The sequence below is a fragment of the Canis lupus genome, chromosome 8 (genome assembly GCF_003254725.2).
Source record: "Canis lupus dingo isolate Sandy chromosome 8, ASM325472v2, whole genome shotgun sequence".
NCBI classification, from domain to species: Eukaryota; Metazoa; Chordata; class Mammalia; order Carnivora; family Canidae; genus Canis; species Canis lupus.
In genome coordinates this window covers 5,621,949-5,638,917 of record NC_064250.1, presented here as the reverse complement: position 1 = coordinate 5,638,917, position 16,969 = coordinate 5,621,949, and the positions used below count along the sequence as shown (strand labels likewise).

The 16,969-nt window shown below is 36.0% G+C and overlaps 1 long non-coding RNA gene across 1 annotated transcript in view; it reads left to right on the top strand.

The window, feature by feature from the left end:
- The window catches only part of LOC112657562 (uncharacterized), a 57,904-nt gene that overhangs the window by 9,196 nt on the left and 31,739 nt on the right, over nt 1–16,969 (top strand). The window contains exon 2 of the long non-coding RNA XR_003135107.3: nt 11,124–11,295. This is a non-coding gene — a long non-coding RNA (uncharacterized LOC112657562). The remainder of the gene's footprint in view (nt 1–11,123; nt 11,296–16,969) is intronic.

The following is a 16,969-nucleotide window of genomic DNA, read 5'->3' as shown; positions in this document are numbered from 1 at the left end:
TTGTGAGGTTATATGCTTCCTTTTCTGTTGCATAAATACCTAGGAATGAAATGGCTGGATTGTATAGTAGGTATATGTTTAACTTTTTAAGAAAGACAATTATTGTACAAACTCACTCGTATGTGGAGTTTAAGAAACAAAACAGAGGATCATAGGGGAAAAGAGGGAAAAAAATTAAACAAGACGAAATCAGAGAGAGAGACAAACCATAAGAGACTCTTAATCATAGCAAACAAACTGAGGGTCACTAGAGGGGAAGGGGATAGGGGTTGGGAGCACTGGGTGATGGACTCTAAAGAGGGCATGTGATGCAATGAGCACTGGATATTACATAAGGCTGATGAACCACTGACTCTAGCTCTGAAACCAATAATACATTATATGTTAATTTATTGAATTTAAATAGAATTTTAAAAAAGAAACTGCCAAACTGCTTTTAAAGTTTTGTACTGGAGCACCTGGTTGGCTTAGTTGGTTAAGCACCTGATTCTTAATTTTGGCTCAGGTCATGATCTCAGGGTTGTGAAATTGAGCCCTGCATTGGGTTCTGTGCTGAGTGTGGAGCCCGCTTAAGACTTTCTCTCTCCCTCTCTTTCTGCCCCTCCCCTGCTCATGCTTGCTCTCTATCAGAAATAACTAACAGTGGTCATACTATTTTAAATTCCCACAAGCAGAATGTGACTGTTCCAGTTGCTCTACACCAGAGATAATGTCCCATTAGCCAGATCTGGTCTACCATCTGTTTTTGCTTGGCCCATGAGCTAGGAAAGGCTTTTATATTTTCAAGGGGTTGGGAAAAAATTCAAAAGAACAATAACATTTGTAATATGTAAGAATTATGGAAAATTTGAATTTAGTGTCCATAAATAAAGTTTTATTAAAACATAGCCCTGATCATTTGCAGCTGCCTTTGTGCTCCATGGTTGAATAGCTGTGACTGAGACCACATGGCCCAATGTGGTCAAAATGTCTTCTCATTTTGATATATTTTTAGATTCAGTAGCTAAAATTTTATTTATAATTTGTGCATCTTTTTAAATAAAGAATACTGGTGTGTAGATATGTTTTATCAATGGCTTTGTCTTGTTTGGTATCAGGGTAATACAAGTTTCACAGAATGAATTGGAAAGCTCTCTCCTATTTTTGAAAAGAGTTTGTATAAAAGTAGTATCCCTACTTCTTTAAATGATTGGTAGGATTCACCCTCGAAGCCATCTGGGTTTGAACTTTTCTTGTTCAAAGATAACTAGAGTTTCAATTTCTCCAATAGCTACACAAATATTAAGGTTATCTGTTTCTTCTGGAGTGAGCTTTGGTAGTTTGTCTTAAATTTTTCTGTTCATCTAAATTGTCACATTTATTAGTATAATGTTCAAAATATTCTTTCATTATCTATTTGATCTCTGTAATATCTGTAGTGATAGTTTCTTTTCATCAGACATTAGCAACTTATGCATTTTTCCTTTTTTTCTGTTCAGTCTAGCTGGAAGTTTGTTGTTTTTATCAATTTTATAAAGAGCCTGCTTTTGTTCTATTTATATTCTCTCACTCCTCTCTTTCCTTTTAGTTTTTTTATTTGATTGATTTTTGCTCTTATCTACATTATTTCCTTCTTCATCTTACTTTGGGTTTCATTTCTTCATCTTTGTCTATTTTCATTAGGAAAAAAAACTCAGAACATAGTTTGGAGAACTTTATATTTTGCTACTACAAGTGTTGAATACTAGAAATTTTCCCTTATGCATTGAATAAAATACCACAAATTTTAATATATTATATTACCTTTTTCATTCAACTCAAAATATATTCTAATTTCTCTTGTGGTTTCTTCTTTGAACCACAAGTTGTTTATAAGTTTGTTTTTCAGTTACAATGTATTTGGGGGTTTTCAGAGATATTTTTATTATTTATTTCCAAAATAATTGGAATGTGGTCAGAGAACATATTTTGTAAAATTTGATCATTTTAAAGTTCAATAAATAAATAAAGCTCTCAATAGAGCTGTTTATTGGACTTTCAGAATATGGCTTATCTTAGAAAATGCCTTCTTTATTTGTGCTTAAGGAAAATGTGAGGTGGAATGTCTTACAAATATCAACTACGTCAACTTTCTTCACAATATTATTTGTATTTTCTGTATGTTTATGGACTTTTGGTCTAATTTTCCTATATATTATCTAGAATAGAATGTTGAAATGCCCAGGCATCACAGTGGCTGTCTCTGTTTTTCCTCGCAGTTGTTTCAGTTTCTGCTTATAATTTGAAGCTTATTATTAGATGCGTAAATGTTTAGGATTTTTACATCTTGACCCCTTTATTATTGTAAAATAACCCCCTTAATCCCTGGTAATAGTCGTTGCTCTGAATTCTACTTTGTTTGATATTAAAATAGCTAATCCAGCTTTCTTTTGGTTAGCATTTAGCATATTCTATTTTTTACTGTCCTTGCACTTTTAACCTATTTGCATCTTTGTATTTAAAGTGAATTTCTTTCTACCTCACCGTCATTTTCCTCAATCTCCCATAAATTTTGCAGGGCTTTGGAGCCCAGTCCTATGCTCTACCTATACTCATTTAGATGACAAATACTCCACGTTTTATATCTCTATGCTGAAATTGTGCCTTAACTCCAGATTTTATATAGCTAGCTGCTTACTAAAGATCTCCATTTGGATGTCTAGTAAGCATCTTAGACTTTGTTGGTCCAAAACTAAACTCCTGGTCTTCATCTCCAACCTATAGTCTTTTTTTTTTTAAGATTTTATTTATTTATTCATGAGAGACACACAGAGTGAGAGAGAGAAGCAGAGACACAGGCAGAGGGAGAAGCAGGCTCCATGCAGGGAGCCCGACGTGGGACTCCATTCCGGGGCTCCAGGTTCAGGCCCTGGGCTGAAGGCAGGAGCTAAACCGCTAAGCCACCCAGGGATCCCCCAACCTATAGTCTTTTCTATCTTAGGAAATGGTAAATCTATCCTTTGGCTTGAGTCAAAAATTTTGGAGTCATTTTTTACTTCATTCTTTGATACATACCTTATCTCCATCTCTCATCAAATCCTATTGACCTTACCTTCAGAATATGTTCATATTCCAACAGATCATCACAGCAACATTGCTACCCACAGTGCAAAGCAGCATCATTGCTCTTTCAAATGACAAACGGTCTCATTATCATTTCACCATTTCTACTCTTACCTACCTACTCTACTTTCTGTATAGCTGCTAAAATGATCCTTTCAAAACTTAAATCAAATCATATTTTCTCCTCTATTCAAAACCCACTAATGACCTGCCCTTTCACTCAGAGTAAAAGCCAAAGTCCTTACAATCACCTCAGATTGCCCTATGGCTTTTTTATTATATCCTTCAGCTCTTTTTCAAATGTCAACTCCATAATAAGGCCTTTGCTGACCACTCAATTGAAACTTGTAAAACATCTCCCAAGACCTGGCACTGTCCATTTTCCTCCAAGCTTTATTCATTTTTAAAAGAACTTACCACATCATTGCATACCATGTATTTTATCTATTTATTTTTTATGGTCTGTCTTTCCTAATAAAAGATGAACTCACTGAGAACAGGGTTTTTTCTTTTTTCTGTTTTCTTTCATATTGTAATCCTACCACATGGAAGAGTACCTGGTACTTAATCAATATTAGTTGAAGAAAGAAACAAAACTTTTAGAAACTAAACAATATACTGAGTTTTCAAAAATACATTTGCTAGATATAGAATATTAAAAGTTGTATATGACTCTCACAATTTTGTTCATACTCCTAAGGTATCCACTTATTGCTAACCAAATTAAAGCATGAGTGTCTATTCAATAGTGATGTTGACTAAGGCATGAGAGTTTATTGTGCATGTGTGTGCGTGCATGCACCCTTTGTTCATCACCTCTGCCCACAATATATCATTATTTTGCTCAAGATTCATAATGGCTCCAAACTTACATACACACACACTACCTTGACTTAGGCACACCTTCCTTTCTAATGTAGTTTACCTCACTTCTTACCAAGGACCCATCATTTCTTTAACTCCTTTTCCTGTCTCTAAGAGCACTAAGCCATCACCTGTGAGTTTTCCTCATCCAGAATGTCCTGACATTTCCCATCTATCTTAGAAAACTCTCACTGTTTGCTTTGACAGATGCATGCAATATTGACTTGCCTCTTCTCCGTAGGCTTATAGACATCATTGTTTGTATCATTCATGTAACATTTATCCTAACTTGCCTTATATTGAAGCATGTGTGTCATATGGCTCCATCGTCCTTCTAAAATATCTTCCTGGAAGAGATAATTCTGACCGAATTTAGCTACCTTATCTTCCTTGAGTTTATATCCCTAATGATGAGCACTGAGGGGAATAAACTTACAACCTAGCATATTGATGCTATTCTAAATTCATGACATCCAACTTCCACTGGGCTGCCATTGAGTTCCTAATTAGTTCTTGATCTCATTTCTTTGTAACAGCTATTTCCAACCTTCTCCTTTTTTCCTTAAACCTCTGTTCCTGCCAGTTTGCTTCTTACCCCTCAGCATATGTCTTAGCCTCCTACTTTAAGGAGAAAATAGAAGCCTACTACCAGTGTTCTCAACTTCATGCAACCAAAGCAGTTTCTTTGCACCTGCACTTATCCTCTCCTCCTTTCTCTCCATTTCATTTCAGTACATGAATTAACTGTCTAGTGCTAATGTCTCTACCTGGGCTCTTGATCTCTTTCCTTTTCACCTTTCAGCATTCTCCCTCAATGAATGGGGGAGGATTCCTTCTCCTGTACCTTTAGCTCTACCATTTTTTTTGAGCTTACTCCCTATCAGGACTAACCATGCTCAAGTGTTGCCTAACTTTATAACAACCTCTTTGAAAACACATTATTCTCCTAGCCACCAAGTCCTTATCATCTTTCTTTCATAGAAACAGAATTTGAAAGTGTTAAACATCTTTATGGCTATTCTCTTCCCTCTCATACTTCAATCCACTATGCAAATTTTCCTCAACTTCTGATTGGGTTATGTTCCAATAAATCCATTTTAAATTGAAAACATCCTAAGTAAAAAATGTATTTACTATGCCTAATCTACTAAACATCATGGTTTAGCCTAGTTTAGCATAGCCTGCCTTAAATATGCTCAGATCACTCACCTTAACTTGTAGTTGGGCAAAACCATCCAGGACAAAATCTATTTTATAAGATAGTGTTGGATGTCTCATGCAATTTATTGAATACTGTACTGAAAGTGAAAAATGGAATGGTTGTGTGGACACCGAATCATTGAAAGTGTATAACATGAATTGTTTACCCTTGCAATTGCAGGGCTGATTGAGAGCTGTGGCTTGCTATCCATCCAACATCATGAGAGTACTGCACTACATGTGACTAGTCCAGAAAAAGATCCAAAAAATTCAAGTATGGTTTCTACTGAATTCATATCACCCTAGCATCATTGTGAAGTCAAGAAATCATAAGTCAATTTATCATAAGTTGAAACTGTCTATAGCCTAGCTTTCACCCCTACCACTATACTGAAACAGTTATTTTAAATCTTCAAATAAAGTCTTACTTTGTAACATGATGAATAATACTTAGAATCCTGCATTTTGATCCCCTGTATGTCTTCCTCAGTGTTTCTGTTCTTACTCTTCCCCTTCCTCCAAACACTATGCACCACAGTTTCTTATAAATCTTAGAACATATAATGATGTCTCTCCTTCTCTGACCTTCAGGATTTCATATCTTATAATCTTTGCTGATTGGTTAGCATTCATATATTTTCCAAGTCTCATTTGGGAAATTGATTTATTCAGAAAATTTCTCTTCTTGATTTTTTCCCAAGTCTGAGGTTAAAGTTGTCCAGTATGTTGTCCCATAGCAGGCCATACTCCTCACATCGTAATTGTTCATTTAATTGTCTATATCCTCCACTAGATCACAAATTTCATTATGGCATAAAGCTTTGTTTGTCATTGTCATCCATGGTTCCCAAATATGATGCTCTAGGCCAGTAAACACATACACACACACACACACACATACACGCACACACTGTGACTTTAGTCACTGTGATATTTGCAATATACATATATTGTGTGTGTGTTTATATACATAGTAATTTCTAACAATAGACTTTTCATGTTCTCATTTACAAACAAATAGAATTTGTGAAGCAAAAGATGAAAACATTTTGATGTTTTCATAGGTTACACTGTCACTGTAAGTTGTCACACTGGCTTAACATTTTTGAAATATAAGAGAATCCCTTCCGTAGCTATTTTTAACTACAAAATATTTTTCCAATAATATAGTCAAAATTTAATATAATATGCATGTAATATTAATATATACTAATGTAGTATAGATATTAACTAAATATTAGAGTACCCAGGACTTAGTCCTTGATCCTCATCCTTTTCCTGTCCATCATTCTTTAGATTTTCATAATCAATCTCTTTGTTTAAATATTCTAACAGTTACCTATTGCTCTGCAGCCAATCACCCCAAAATTTGGTGGTCTAAAACATAATTTATTGTGTTTCATGGTTCTGTGGAAGGTTATTCCTAACTTACTCACATGACTGCAGTCAGCTGAAAGGTATATTGGAAGGTCCAGGATGGCCTCACACATCGGGGTGGCAGTTGATTCTGATTGTCAGCTGGTATGTTTTGGTTCTCCTGCTTGTTGCCTCTCATCTTCCTGTTGGTCAGACTGGCATCCTTATGTGGCAGTCTCAGGGCAGTGTTCTTAAAAGGGTAGAAGGGAAAGCTGAAAGGCCTGTACAGATCTAGCTCGAAAGTCATATTATCCCTTCTGGCACAGTCTGTTGGTTGTAGTAAGTTGCAAGACCACATTCAAGAGACAGGAAAATAGATTTCACATTTTTGGTGAAAGGAAAAAAAAGTCCTATCACAAAAGTACAGGCAAAATGCTCCAAAAACCACCTTCCCCATCCCAATTAATAGCAAATCCATCCCTCTCTCTACCTGTTCTGGCAAAAATCCTTGATGTTGTCCTTGTCTAGAATGACTATATAATTTATCATCCAAACTGGGTTACACTTGGAAGAGAAAACAGAAGTGAAAAATAATTGAAATTATATAATTTTTGAAATGGGTATTTTGCAATGGAAAATTAGACTTTATTGCAGATCTAGAAAATAATTCATTCATAACTACTTTTGAAAACACATTTCTAAAGTAAAATTTACATATATCCTTATATATAGAAAATATGAAACAGTAATTTGAATTACTGATACAGTCAGTAGATTCTTCTCTGTATAATATAGTATTTTTAAATGAGAAAAACACTATATCCACAAGTGTCAAGAAACCGGGAAGCTCAGAGTAAATTCTATTAAATGGAAGAGATCTCAATTCTGCTTTCTTTCATTAAAGTATACATATAGTTCATTTAAAATAGGCCACAAATTCGTTTTGCCTCCATCAAGTGCCTCCATCAAGAGTACCTTTCTTTGATAAATATTTTTATGATAAAAATTTGTCAAACCATTTTCTCTACATATACTTCTTTTGAGTGTTGCTCCAAATTTAGATACCGCAAAACCATAGGACTTTGCAATTTTATCCCACTGGCACAGAATATATAAATATACAATTAAAAGTTCTATGAAATGAATCCTTCTACACTTGGAATATTTCAAAGTAAAGTTGTAAAATTTCAAAATGAAATTGTGTACTTCATTTGATCCATCATCATTTATTTTGTCTGTTATTCTTTCGTTTTTATAGAGATAAATATAAAAGTCTTTCTGTTTTCAGGCTTTAGTTTTATTAGCTGCAATACATTAAAAACTTCAGTAGCTGGAGTTTTGTTTTGTTTAGGTTTTCTCATTACTGAATACTTCAGTTAAACACTTCCAATGCTTTTGAAGACAAGAATTAGAAGACACAGTCAGAAAAGTTTCATTGCCATTTGGAATACTTAGTAGTATTTGAAGGAATCAACTACAAACTACAGATTTCACTAATTTGCCGACAGCAGCTATCTGTCTTTTTAAAAAATTAAACATCAGCTTTATAGCTCAGTTTTTCTCTGTGTCTATAAATTATGTGTAAATTTTGACAACTTTCATTTTTATTTTTAGAATATCACCCCAAATTTGGACTCAATTTTGAGTTGTATATATTCTACAATCAATTCCAATATACTTCTACTTCATGAGTATCTTAGTAAGCATGTTGTTATTTTCATTTTGATTATGAAACTGTATTCCCCAAAATCTCATTCAAATTTTCACTGTAAAACAAATAATTCTATCTTTATTGCTGCATTTAACCAAGTGGAATTTGAAATAATGTCAGAAATTTCACCTTCAAAGAAATGAAATTTTAAAAGCTTTACTTTGAACTGAAGCTGAATAAAGTAATCAAACCATTACTGAATTAATGGATTTTCTATTTGAAAAATTTGATGACACTCATAGGGCACCAACATCACTTAAAAGCTCTTCAGCTGTTGAACCATAAGAAAACTTGAAATGGAAGATGAGCAAAAGTAGTTTAAAATAATGAACATTGATCTAAATGAAAAGTCATTCTTCATTTAGTGATCTGTGAACTTGTATTTGGCAGGTGCACATATAAAATCGTTTTGAAGGACAATCTTCTTTAAAAAAATAAACCTTAAGGTTGATGCTGATACTTCATCACAATTTTGCCCTGTTTTTATTTTCTTTTTTTAAAAAAAAATCTCAGCACCAGTATCACCCCATTTGATGTTGGTAGAATCTAGGGTCTCAATCCTGGAAGATGGAGATGGGCTTTCTATGATGACACGTCTCCAGTTTTCAGCCTTGACTGTGTGCTGTTGAATTTTCTGTGAGTGGAATCTCATGGGAACATGTTCACCATTGTGTCCTGGGGGCATAGCTGGCACTGTACCAGGAGATACAGCTCTGTGTAGAATGAGGAGGAGCAGAAAACTATCCTCTGTTTTTCATGGGACTTGTAGTATCATTAATATCCCCATGAAAGATGGTAAATATCATCAAGAGTTTATGCAGGTTGCATATTTATCATCAAATTTCTTGAGGAATGGAGACTCTGTACCCCTTTTTTGAAAATTGCTAAACATGAATTTAGTGTTTTCTAGTTTAGTGAGACCAAAAAAAGCTTATTGGAAAGAATTACAAAATAGTAAAAAATAGTTTTAGATCTATGCCATATAATAAATGATAATAATATATCATAGATTATAATAATATATAATAATATATCATATCATAATAATATATCATAATAATATCATAGATTATCAAACTATGTAGCAAGCATACTCAGATTCCTTTCTACACAGGAATAGCTAATTTCTAATCTCCTCTCATATTTCAGAAGTCACTGTGACCGTGGACACTACTGACTGGTGGTCTGGGGGCATAGCATGTCTCCCGGCCTAGTGGGATAACTGGTTACTATCAGGTAGTCAGTAGGAAGGATGGTACTGAATACTTCTGTCCACTGGAGAGCATGGAGTTACTGTTTCTAAGGGAGCACACTTTGATCAAAGAAGCATAAAGTCTTTTCTTCTTTCCACCCCACACCCAATCCATCAGCACATCCTGTTTTCTCTATCTGCATCACTTGTCTAGAATCTTACCATATCTTGTGATCTCCTTGACTACCTCTATGGTTCAAGTAACCATTTTACATAGCCTGGATTCCTGTGCTAGCCTCTTATCTGGCCTCCATGCTCTACTTTTGTCCCTCAAAAGTCTATTTTCAATACAGTAGCTTAGTGAAATTCTAAAAATTTAAGTTAACACCTTTCATTCCTCTATTAGAAACCCAGTAATGGCTCTCTAGTTAGCTCAAAGTAACCACCAAAATGCTGCTCTTGAACTCCACACCCTTCTCTATTTGGCACCATTCCCCTTTTATGAGCCACGTCCAGCCACAGACAATTCTTTGAGGGCCTTTTGTCTAACTGGTGCTTTTATTTGGAATTCACCTTCCCTGTATATTCTCTTGGCAAAATCTCCTCACCTTATTTCAGAACACAAATGTAAATCGCATCTCCTCAATGGGTTTACTTTATTATTCTACTTAATACAGCTATCTGAACACACCCCTACCTTACTATGAGGGTCTGTACTCTACTACTTTTCAGCGTCTATACACTATATGAGCTCCAGTACTGGTCAGCTTAGCCTATCATATTACTGTCATACCGTAGTAACACAACACCTCCATTACTTACAGCAACATTTTACATCATAGATTGACTGAGGCTGTGCTTCAATATCACTTTCATTCTGAATATTCAATGCTGAATTGTCTTTTTCACCTGGTAGAAAACAGAGGCTCCTGCTTGGGATAGCATCCATTATTCCCACTGACATTTTATTAGCTAAAACAGGTAATATGGCCAAACTTGAAGTAAAAAAATGTAGGAAGAAAATCCTCCATAGAAAGGGGCTTAATACTAGTTGATGTTTTTTATTTATTGTGATCCCCCCTAGCACCTCAAGGGCAGGGCTCTTTTTCTCTTTTGTTCATGTTTTTTTCTCCCCCTGGTAAGTATTGAGAACATAGAACAGACTTGACACATGGGACCTATTAAGTAAAATTTTATTGAATAAGAAAATGAACAAAAATGCACCACTATGTGGTTTTACATTTCCAAAACTATCTAAAGCTCTTTAGAGTTGCCATGGCTAACTATAACTTAAAAAAAAAAAGATCATAGGCTTGTATATCAATTTATTGTTGATAGCTAACTTCAGTGAGCATATAAGAATATAGTGGAGGGTCATAAATAACATTCCAATGATAAGGGAATAAGGGGAGTGTTGCTATTTCTGTAGCTTTGTAAGTGGTTACTTGGCTTCAGACATCTTTCCTTTGCTAATAGTATTCATATAGCACTGTGACTAACCCAAAGGGGCATGTCATGATTAGTTTAGGCCAATAATGGCACTTATTTTCTTCTCTTACCCCTTGCAGAGATTGTTCTGGGATGATTTCTTAAAGAAGTAGTTTGGTGAGATCATCTGGAAGTCAGTTTGCTCCCTAATGAAAGAGACAGTTGTGTAAGGAGAATATTTTTCTTAGCCCTCTTCTCCCTCTTTTTTTACTTGGGTGCTGTTGGATAAAGATGATATGACTAGGACTATGGCAGCCATTTTGTGACCATGAAGTGACAAAAATGGGAATGAAAACAAACACATGGAGAATGAAGGATTAGACCAATGGAAAGAACCAGTGTCTTTTATCATATCATTAAGCTGCTAAAACAATTCTGCAATTACCTGCATATAGCATTCGTGGTAAGTAAACAATATACATACTTGCATAGTGGTTCAAGACACTTTGTGTCTGGCAGCTGAAGGTGTCCCAAGACAGATCTCTTGGGTCAAAAAAAAAAAATCATTAATAGATATTGCAACATCTCATAGTATGGTATGTTTCAAATATGTTTAAAAAAGATCTGAAAAAAGTAAGGAGCAAATTGAAACTGTAACTTTGGCATTTTGCCAATATATTGGATGTGGTCAAAATGCTAGAAGGTAAATTGGTTTGATCATCTATAAATGGGAAAAAATTTTTAGAATTGACCAAGAGAAGCAATCTGAGTGGTTTTTGTTTGTTTGGTTTTTTGGTCAACCAGCTATTCCAAAATCATTTAGATCTCATCATAAATTGAAATGTTCTAGACCATGCTATAGTACTACATTAATGTAGAAATACAAGATACATGGTAATTATTTTACTATTTAGCATATATGCTTGACTTTAAAAGGGTCTAGTACTAATTTGGGGCTAAATATGGTTTTATAATTTCATAAACAATGGTACATACCTTTGGAAGCATTTGGTAATCAATATGGGATTTTGAATATTAATATATCATGTGTAGAAAATGGATGTTTTCCTCCAAATCCAGGAAGACATTATGGATTTTAGAAAAAGTCATAAAGGGCAGCCCAGGTGGCTCAGTGGTTTAGCACTGCCTTCAGCCCAGGGCGTGATCCTGGAGACTCGGGATCGAGTCCCACGTCAGGCTCCCTGCATGGAGCCTGCCTCTCCCTCTGCCTGTGTCTCTACCTCTCTCTCTCTCTCTCTCTCTCTCTCTCTGTGTGTGTGTGTCTCTTATGAATAAACAAATCTTTAAAAAAAGTCATAAAAACTTAAAGAGCTCTGTTTGCCCCTATGAGAAGATGTCAGTGACATAAGGAAGGGAATAAATGGCATTTATATTGAATTGAAACATGTATTAGATATAAATTCATTTAGGAGTAAATAACAGACAATTCCATTACCATAACTTAAATAGGGTTTTGTCTCATGAAACAGGAAGTTAAAGGGTGGAAAATTCAGGATTGCCATGACAGTTCAATGATGCCATTAGGAACTAAAACTCTTCTATCCTCAGCTACTCCATCCTTATTACGCATTTACTAACCTTTATTATTTCCTGTCTCGGGGTTGAAGAATGGAATTTTTATCTTATGTCACCATTCATGGACAGAGGAAGGGTAAGGTCTAAATCTCATTAGGTAATGCCCCCCCACTTTTTTTTAAAGATTTTATTTTTTTATTCATGAGACACACACACACACACACACACACACACACACACAGACGCAAAGACACAAGCAGAGGGAGAAGCAGGCTCCATGCAGGGAACCCGACGTGGGACTCGATCCCAGGTATCCAATCATGCCCTGGGCCAAAGGCAGGCTCTAAACCACTGGGCCACCTAGGGATCCCCAGGTAATGCCTTTTGATTTGGGGAAGCAAACTCCAGACTTTTGGTGATATTTCATTGACCAGAACTGTGTCACAAGCCTACAACTGGCAGCAAGGTAGAGTAGGAAATTGATAATTTTAACTTCCTGGCCTTTATAGTAAAATAATGCAAGGGTAAAAGAATTACAAAGGGGTTCTAGACACTTAAGAAGGTATGATTATATGGAAAATCATAATTATTTTTATGGTCTTTCATTGAAGCTAAGAAAGTACTTACGAATCTTCATAAATACAGTTGGAAGAAGCATCTTTTTCTACCAAGGTAATGTCATTTTCCCTTCCTGTGATTCATTGCCTTCCTTCATTTCTCCTATATGAACATTACCCAACTTTTGAATTAACTACATAATTTACAGTGCCTAGCACAGAATGAAAATGTAAGGCCCTGACTAAGGGTTAGGAAGTCTGTCTCCCAGTTTGATGCAGCTGCTACCCCAACCCATGGGGTTAGGTGATCCTTCTCCCCCAAGAGATTGTATCCTCTGTGTTGGGACATGCTTTACCTAAATTGAGAGATGGTGAGATGCCGCTACTGAACTGCCACTGAATATGCCTTTCCTGACTCTTCTAGTTTTTCTTAATCCTCAATTGTGCCCTATGGGTAATCATGATTCCCTAGACTGATTATAAACTTCCTGGGTAGTTTCAGCTGTGTCTTACACTGTTTTTAGCATTATCCTGGAACTCAGCCCTTGGTAGATCCCTGAGACATCATTAATTGTTCTTCCATTTGTCCTTAACTACAGCAGGTGATCTCTTAGTGGTAGTGGTGAATCCTGTTATTTAGTGGCCAGCGGTAAGGTCCTGACATATATTGTAGAGCTAAATGTTTGACACAGAGACTTTTCCAATGGTCCCTACCATGCTCTAGGTCAATGCTCTCCTTGGTGATTCCATGACCACAGCTTCATGGTCCTTAAGGCCACATGCTGCATCTCCAATTCAAGAAGGGCTGTAGAGACAAAATTCACTCCTTCCTGGCTTTAGACTTAGGTTCTTCTTTAATTCCTATTATAAGCTGGGTCCTAACAGTGTCTATTCTCCATGTACTGTATATTCAGAGAAAGACCTCCACAATCAGAAAGTAATTAGATTCTCTATTCTGTTCCACTGATCTATGTTTCTGTTTTTTGTGCCAGTACCATACTGTCTTGATGACCACAGCTTTGTAATATACCTTCAAATCAGACATTATGATGCTACCAGTTTTGATTTTATTTTTCAACATTCCTTTGGTTATTTGGGGTCTTTTCTGATTCCATATGAGTTTTAGGATTATTTGTTCCAGCTCTATGAAAAATGTCAGTGGTATTTTGATAGAGATTGCATTGAATGTATAGATTGCTCTGGGTAGCACAGACATTTTAAAAATATTTACTTTTCCAATCCATAAGTATGAAATGTTTTCCATTTCTTTGTGTCTTCTTCAATTTCTTTCATATGTGTTCTGTAGCTTTTAGAGGACAAATCCTTTACCTCTTTGGTTAAGTTTATTCCTAGGTATCTTATGCATTTGATGCAGTTGTAAATGGGATTGATTCCTTAAATTTCCCTTTCTTTAGTCTTAGTGTATAGAAATGCAACTGATTTCTGTGCACTGATTTTATATCCTGCCATGTTACTGAATTCCTGTAAGAGTCTAGGAATTTTGGGGTGGAGTCTTTTCAGTTTTCCACATAAAGTATCATATTATCTGCAAAGAGTGATAGTTTTTCTTCTTCTTTGCCAATTTGAATTCCTTTTTTTTTTTTTTTTTTGTCTGATTGATGAAGCTAGGACTTCTAGTACTATGTTCAACAGTGGTGAAAGTAGTCATCCGTATCATGTTCTTATCTTAGGGGAAAAGCTCTTAGTTTTTCCCCATTGAGAATGGATATTTTCTGTGGGCTTTTTGTAGATGGTTTTTATGATATTTAAGTAGGTTCCCTCTATCAATACACTGAGACAGGAATCCGTCAAAACCAAGAGGACAACACAGGCAGCAACCTCTTCGACCTCAACCACAGCAACTTCTTGCTAGACACATCTCCAAAGACAAGGGAAACAAAAGCAAAAATGAGCTCTTTGGACTTCATCAAGATAAAAAGCTTCTGCACAGCAAGGAAAAGTCAACAAAACTAAAAGACAACCTACAGAATGGGAGAAGATATTGTAAATGACATATCAGATAAAGGGCTAGTGTCAAAGATCTATAAAGAACTTCTTAAACTCAACACCCAAAACACAAATAATCCAGTCAGAAAATGGGCAGAAGACACGAACAGACATTTCTCAAAAGAAGACATACAAATAGTCAACAGATACATGAAAAAATGCTCCACATCACTTACCTTCAGGGAAACACAAATCAAGATCACAATGAGATACCACCTTACACCAGTCAGAAAGGCTAAAATTAACAAGAGAGGAAACAACAAGTGTTGACAAGAATGTGGAGAAAGAGGAACCCCATACACTGTTGGTGGGATTACAAGCTGGTACAGCCACTCAGGAAAATGGTCTAGAGGTTCCTCAAGAAGTTAAAAACAGAGCTACCCTAAGACCCAGCAATTGCACTACTAGGCATTTACCCCAAAGATATAAATGTAAGGATCCAAAGGGGAATCTGTACCCCAATGTTCATAGTAGCAATGTCCACAATAGCCAAACTGTGGAAAGAGTCAAGATGTCCATCAACAGATGAATGGATATATATATATATATTCAGAAAGGATGAATACTTACTACCATTTATGTTGACATGGATGGACTGGAGGTATTGTGCTGAGTGAATTAAGTCAATCAGAGAAAGAATTATCATATGGTTTCACTCATATGTGAAATATAGGAAACAGCACAGAGTATCATAGGAGAAAGGAGGGAAACTTGAATGGGAAGTCATCAGAGAAGGAGAAAAACCATGAGAAACTCTAAAGTATAGGAAACAAACTGAGGGTGCTGGAGGCAAGGTGGGGTAACTGGGTAATGGGCATTAAGGGGGGCATGTGATATGATGAGCAATGGATGATATACACAACTGATAAATTGTTGAACACTAAATCTGAAACTAATGATGTACTTACTATATGTTGGCTAATTGAATTTAAATTAAAAAATAAAATAACAAGTAATTAGAAGCAATCCTACCTTTTTCCTGATGTTTCTTAAAGGTCCAAGGAATTCAATGCATAATTCATAGCAATATCCTCACACTCTGTCATTTCCCCCCAAACCTCTGCATCCACACCTTATATCCTCATCCTACAAAAACTCCTAGAGGAACACATTTTATTTGGCTCTTGGAATCTTCACTGTATCCCTCACTTTATTAGATCTTCTCTTTCACTTTCCTTTGAGTGTGGACATAATTTCTCCTGAGCTTCCCACTCTAATGGTATTCCCTCTTCCCCACAAGACGCATAGAAAGGCCCAGAGATTTCTCTTACAGGCTCAAAATCTCCCTTTGAAGTTTGGAGAGACAGAGAGACCCAAAAGGCAAGGGGGGTTGAGGGAGAAGGTTGAAACATTCATAATTGAGTATCTTTTAAAATCCCGTCTCTCTGAAAATCACTGCCCATGCTGCTGCTCGGACTTTCTTTCCCCAGACAAGAAAGAGATCTGTCTCAGTGAGTACACACAGAACTGTGCTGTGCTTGGGGGCAGAGAGCCAAGATTAGTTTCTGTTTATCATGGGAAAGAGCTCAAGGTAGTTAGTTTTAAGCTGAACTGAATCTAGTATCATTCATCTGTTTATGTTCTTTTAAAAAAGCCTTTAAAAATTCAGTGCACAACAACAACAACAAAAAAGCAAATTGTCCTTTGATTCCATAATGGCTTTTATTCCCCAGAATTGCAGTGTGCAAATAAAGGAAAGCAAATTATGTTCTGAATTAAACTTTTCTTGCTTCAGCTAGGCTGAGTCACCTTTGACGTTCCATTTTTTGAACAGAGCCAACTGCACATCTAGAGCTATTTTCAAAGATGTCACGTACAAACCTGCAAACTTTAGGATGTTCCACTTCGGGCGTGTCATCTAAAAGAACGTAACTGGGCTGCACTTACCATATATTTCCCTAGGCTTTGGTTCCTTCTGAAATCTATTGGTATCTACAATAGCATCCAGAATATTAAAGTACAGTCATTATGGATGCAGGCCTCCCTGGTCCTCTTGGATGCACCACAGATGGCAAGATGCAATCAGAGGGGGAACAT